This window comes from Tupaia chinensis, unplaced genomic scaffold (genome assembly GCF_000334495.1).
Source record: "Tupaia chinensis unplaced genomic scaffold, TupChi_1.0 Scaffold143795_1, whole genome shotgun sequence".
NCBI lineage: Eukaryota > Metazoa > Chordata > Mammalia > Scandentia > Tupaiidae > Tupaia > Tupaia belangeri.
This window is the reverse complement of record NW_006203645.1, coordinates 669369-676002: the sequence shown is the minus strand read 5'-3', so window position 1 is coordinate 676002 and position 6634 is coordinate 669369. Positions and strand designations below refer to the sequence as shown.

At 35.4% G+C, this 6634-nt stretch overlaps 1 pseudogene; it reads right to left on the bottom strand.

Moving 5' to 3' along the window:
- LOC114005432 (60S ribosomal protein L23a pseudogene) overlaps window positions 1–3282 on the bottom strand; it is a 5958-nt pseudogene extending 2676 nt beyond the window's left edge.
- Between the last annotated feature and the right edge of the window lie 3352 nt (window positions 3283–6634).

Below are 6634 nucleotides of genomic sequence, written 5' to 3'. Positions count from 1 at the left end.
GAAAGAGTGGCAAGCAGCTTCCTCTTACAGGAAGACACTTTGAAGCAGATTGTTCTTTGTTTCAGGGTAGGATAAAGCCCTGAATTTGTCCTTTAGTTATGCAAATATATAACAAACTTCCAGCTAGTCTCTTTTTTTTTTTTTTTTTTAAGAGAAAGTTTTGCTATAGGGCATCTGCACAAGCTGGAGAAACAGAGAGACAGAAAGTGAGAAATCACCCCCCAGGAGATGGCCATACTGCAATTTCTTCTCCTCCATTCTCTTGGGATTTGGGGCACACATGCACACATGCCCAGCATGAGTTTTAGGCTCCCAGGTCTGGGACTTGAACCGCAGTTGAATACTTGGGAGTCCAACGATGTAACCATTATGCCTTCTACCGGCCCCCAGCTATTATTCTTGGTTGATATCTTAGTGTTACATAGTAATTTACTTTTATTATGTCTTGTCATAAATAAGTTATAATAGGTATACCACATTTATTTATTATTCAATTAGGCTAGTTTGGGTTATTTTAAATGTGCTATTTTAAAAATTTTAATGTTAAATATCCAGCATTCTAATTTGTATTATCTCTGAATGTAAGTTATACTTTCTGGAGTTTGTCAAACTACTTAGCCATTTTTACTATTATATTTACTACCTGGAACATTTTAGCACCAGGTGGCAGCAAAATCTGAGGACTGAGATAAAATTCTAGGCAGGGAAGTAAAAACCTAATTAAGAATTTACTTCAAACCTCAGGATGATCAATAAGAAATAGCAAATGCATTACTTCTTCACTCCCTTGTTTCTGTTTGGAGCTTGATCTCACTCCTCTCTATATTTAGTGATTGATTATCCAGAGTGCACATATACCCCAGTCCTCCTTCCCGACATGCTCACACACCCTCCTGCAGACAGACACAAGCCAGCCAGCCAAATGACTGCAGGAACTTAGTTTCAGAAAGCAAGAACTAGGGTAGAGCAGTTTATAGAAGGCCGGCAGCATAAACCAGCAGAGCCTGTTAGGAAAAACAAAGGTCTACAGGAATAGAGACAAATTCAAACCTCAATTCCAAAGGGCCAGAAGCAGAACCAAAATCGCGTAGTAAATGAGACAAAGAGATGTAAGAGAGCAGGTAAGAAACGTTTAAGCAAGGGCGTGTACTTGGTTATTTCAAATAGGTCTTTCTTTTTTTAAATAATTGTTTTGTTTATTTATTTGTCTGCTTGTTTTACTTTGACCAAAGAGGAACAGAGTGAGAGAGAAAGAGAGAGAGGGAAAGTGAGAAAACAAGCTGCCAGGTCCTGGACGTGAACCACGGTTGGCCATGTGGGAGTCCAAAGCCCTTAATACCACGCCACCTGCTGACCCCTCAAACAGGTCTTGAGACAGAGAAGAAAATACAGTCATACATATTTAAATATTAAACATATCACTTCTGCAAAAAGTCCCTATTTTATGTAGCTTAGCCAAAGAACAGAGTTCTGGAAACTTTTTCTTATTTTACCTTGTACTTGCTGGGTAATCTGAACTGGCTGTTTGCAAGCTTGAAGCAACTCCCTCAACAGATGAGTATGAGGGCTAATCTAGTCTTGCCAAAAGAGATGGTAGTGATTTGGGATGGCAGTTCCAATTTGTTCTTATTTAAGAAGCACTGCCTTAGTCACTTCAGGTTTTATCTGGCTGAGCCTGGTACTTAAGCTGTCAACCTGGATAGCAATGCATACTTTTTAAACACAAATACAGAATCATTTTAAAGTCCATTAAACAGATTTTTTAAAGTTGGAGAGTAACTCAAAATTGCCAAGCAACTTCATTTTCAGATGCTTCCTTAATCATGATATAGTTCCTTCCAAATAGTACTTTTTAGTAATTATACTTTGCAAGTATTTTTTTTTAAATGAGTGTAAGATCTTTTAGGCATTTTCAATTCTTTTCCCTAGTTGTTGTTAAAGGTCCAAGATTCCACCCATAGAACATGTATTACACTCTCTAATTAGATAACATCATTTGAAAAAATCCCTCAAGGGTTTGAAAAGTAGTTTATTGTTAATTTGTCTTTATTTCGGAAGCTTTCCACACTGCTGTATATTTCACTGTACAAATGGATTTATATATCCTAAGTCTAAAAAAGAAACAACAATCTTTTTTTTTTCTGGGGAGTGTTTTGGAAGAATTACAGGTGTTAAAAGGCAGAAGGGTTTGGCTCTAAAAGGTGCAAGGATTCTGGCTCTTGCTCTTAAAAAGAAAAGACCTATTGTGGCCATTATCTGCCTCTTAAGAAGTACCTGTACTTATTTCTGGCCTTGAAAATCAGAGGTGGGCTGTTTTCACGGAATGAGTATTTATGGACATCTGTATTTGTGGACAACTAGAGACTAGATAGAGTCCGAGTATTCCTTGGAGAAGAGTTGCTAAGTACTGTGGTGTGGTCACCATGTTCCAGGGGCAGTATCTCAGAACTTGATTTAGCAGCATGGTAAGAATGAATTTTTGTCTGTGTTTCATTCTCTCTCACTTTTTTATTCTCTCTCAGATGGACCCCACAAACAAGCTGTACTATATAAACCAGGGAAGTCATCTATTAACTTACATCTAGAGCTTTAGATTCTCTGAAATAGTATATTCAACACTTACATAGATACATCTACATAGAAGTCAAAATAATTATGCTACACATAAACATAACTCAGAAAGAGGGGAGTTAGTACATGATTTCAGCAATAAATAGCTTCATCTTTGATATAGTCCAATGTATTAATATTTGACTCCATAAGGAATAAGACAGATTAAATCCTTCTCTTGTTTATCTGCACTTCACCTAATGGCTTTTCTAGTTCTGAATTTTTATATTCAATTTTAACTTGATTTCCATTTTCTTCTGGTGCAAATGGAAGCCTAATAGGAATTACAAAGGGTCAGACAAACCACAAGAGCTGAGAACTGTGTCTCAAGATACATGAGGAAGAGAGAGTGCCCTTAGCTACTTTGCATAACTTTGAACATCTAGACCAATATAAAGTATACCACAATGTCCAAGAAACACAGTTGTTAATCATTTCCTGACACATTCTGAGATGTTATCAAGAAGAAGTGTCTGAACCCTAGAAACAAGGAACTGTTTTGATTTTCTACATAGAGAAAGGACTTGAGCTTGAAAGGACAGGAGAGTATATCTAAAGTGAATAGAACTCTAGTAAAGTATAGAAAGATTAGTGAGCACTAAAAAGAATGCAGTGATGCCCATGAAGCAACATGAGTTCACTACAAATGCATCAGTCATACCAGTTCGTCATTTATCCTTTAGTCTAGATTATTAGCAGATGTGTTTATTTATTGGCTTACCAAATTTAAGATAAATTCTATATTTAAATCATAAAACTGGATGGTATGTTATTTTCCCTTTCTAAGTTCTAAATTAGCTAACATAGCAGCAATGATTTGTAACTAAAAGTCTGGCACATGGTGACTACAGTTCTATCTCTGGCCCTCTCAGCCCGAAACACACCTGGCTTGTATGTGTTGTGCCCAAGATCCAATGGACTAGAGAAGTAAAAGAAGGAGATCGGGTCATGACCAGGACCTGTGGAGAATGCTTCTCTCTCTCTCCATCTTAGTCTCACGTGTCTGCACACATGCTCTATCATGAATGAATGAAAAATATTTTGTAAGTCTGAGTGAAACAACTTTGCAGTGAATCCATCCTAACCATGTAGTAGAACCTGAAGTCAACATTTTAGACCTAAGAATATTGCTTTAATTTGGAACATCTCTAAGTTCTTTCAGAGTTCCCTTTTGAATTTTAGCTTTTCTTTTCCTAGGTGGAAAGTCATTGCCCTCTGGATAATGGACCTCTAGCTTTTTCAGAAAGAATTAATTCTATGAGAAAAAAACAAACAAACAAAAAGATGAACTTTGATTACTAATTGATTGAATGATGAGGTAAAGAGGAAGGCAAAGATGAAAGGTATATGCAGAAACCAAGGTAATTAGTTTAGTTGTCTTGTAAATTGGCCCTGAAAGCAATCTCTAAAGAGAAATGTTTAAATGGAGAAAAATGTCCTTAGTATTTTCAAATTCTTTAAGATTATCTTGCTTTCTAATGTTTAAAAGTGCACATTTAAAGTGATAAGGTAGATTGAATATAAGAATACACACAGACTTTTCTATTCCTTCCTTTCTTCTGATCTAGCAATGTATTCCAAACATTACAAATACCTGTTAGTAACAGAACAGATTTCATTCCATTTCAAGTGCATTTTTATATGTATGATTTTAAAAATCAAGATAACAGATTTTATCTTCTAATGTCTGACAGGCAATAAATCTTAGCTCTTTTATTTAAACTTAAATGGAAGTTTTAAAACACACAGAAGCAAAGATTTAGGCAGTTTTAAGTTTGCATCTTAAATTCTTTTGAAAATAAAATTCAAACTTGGAATGCAAAACTATTCTGCCATCAATAGGTTCACCATTATATTCAAGTTTAATGTTATACATGACTTTAAGTAAATTTTTAAAAATTATTTATTACATTTTTTAATTTATTTATTCACTCATTTTTAATTTGACAGAGGAAGACATAGAGAAGAGAGAGAAAGAGAGAAAGGGGGAAGTGAGAAAGCAAGCCACCAGTTCTGGAACTCAAACCCTGGGAGTGTCCAGCACCTTAACAACCATGCCACCTGCTGGTCCTGACTTTAACTAAATTTTATAAGTTAGATCAGTAGTAATGCTAGAAAGTAACATCTGTAACAGTACTTTTCTAATATACTTCATCCATACATTTCATATTTGTCCCCCAGGGACATTTAAAATAATCTTCACAAAAAGTTAATTAAATAAGAAATAAAAAAATAAGAAATTATATTTATCTATTTATAATTTACTTTATTCCAGAAAGGATTAAAGGTGATGTTTAAAATCACAAATTATTCAACAAGATTTTATAGAAGCAGAAGAATTTTAAAAGGTGAACACATGTGAAAAATAAGTCAGGGCTGAAAAGAGTACTCACATTCATGTTTTGAAGTCTCATATACTTGCTAAATTTGGTTTAGGCTTTTTAACAGCCATTACAAAGAAGGAAATAATCAGTTCCATGATTCATAAGTTGGAAAAAAAAAAAAGGCAATTGTTTAGAGAAGTACAGCACTGTAGGTTCCTGAAGCCTGGGAATTAAGGAGTTCAATCACTTGTGACCTAAAATACTTCCTGGTGGTAAACTAGCTGAAAGCTGAATTAAAAATTTTATCAGGAGGGTCTAAATCTTGCCACTTCACTGTTCTAAAATCTTCAGTGGCTCTCCACTGCCTGTAAGTGAACTATTACAAACATCTTGACCTGATATTTGAAGCCATCCTCAGAACCAAATCATGGTGAGCTCCCTAGAGGCAGACAGCATTCCTTTTCCAATATTGTCACCAGTGTTGTCACAGGCCTGGTGACAAAGAAAATATCAAGAAATGCTCAAAGATAACTCTGTTACATACAGGGATTCTCGACCAGCAGAGAGTTTTGGCAGAAATCTTTCTAGTCCTCACCTGTCTTTGTATAAGGCCTTCTTATGCCAGCTCTGTCTATTAAATCCTGGCCAATTTCTTCAAAATCTATAATAATATCTCAATCACCAATAATAGCTGCAATAACATCACTTTGCATTATACACTGTTTTACTATTCACAAGTGCAGACACAAAAATCTTACTGTATCCTCATAACTAGACTTGCTTCACCATCAGAGCCTAGATCATGGCGGCTGCTCTACAAGGCAGAAGCCAAGTCTTCTACATCCTTTTCAAGTGGCAAATGCCATTTCCTCGCAAATTATCATGGTATTTGACTTGTACATGTTTTATGATAATAATAACTCTATACATTTTACATAGTCCTTTATTGTTTACAAAACAGTCTCTCATACTAAATTCCTTTATTTTTTCTTCCATACAATAACTTCATTTGGAGAAAAAATAATCCCCTCCTTACCTTGAAGACCCTGCTTCTCTCTCTACATTCTAAAAATATAAAATGTAAGTGATTCAGTAGAGCTCACTACTCATCACCATCATTGCATTCATTTTATCATCCTCCAAGAACAATGGTAGCTAGTTTTTTGTTTGTTTATTTGTTTGTTTTTAAGAATTATTTGATTCCACTTGTTATTATTTTTAAATTTGACCAGAGAGAGAAAGAGAGAAAAAGGGAAAGGGAGAAAGCAAGTCACCAGGTCCAGGACTTGAACCATGGTTGGTCATGTGGGAATCCAGCACCTTTAACCCACTGTCCCAATGACCGACATTTTAAAGTTACCTAATTTCTGCCAGGTGCTGGAGTAATTTTTAAAATATATAATAATTTTTTTTACTTCTTTTTTGCCCTTAGGTTATTAAATTTAACATCTATATACCCTGAAAGAGTCAAAATATGGAAATAAAACATGTCCTTTCCTTCTCTGTGAACACTTTGGCTAATGAAGAAAATAAAAAAGGAGTACTAGTGCTGAGAAGTACCTGATACCCTTTCTGAAACTCTGCTGCAGTAACTGATTTAAGGACCAAGCCTAGTTAAAGTCCATCAGGTGGACCAAGGATGTGCTGACCTGAGCTGCCAGTTAGGGGATGTGCTCCTGGAAATTCTTGATGAAGACATA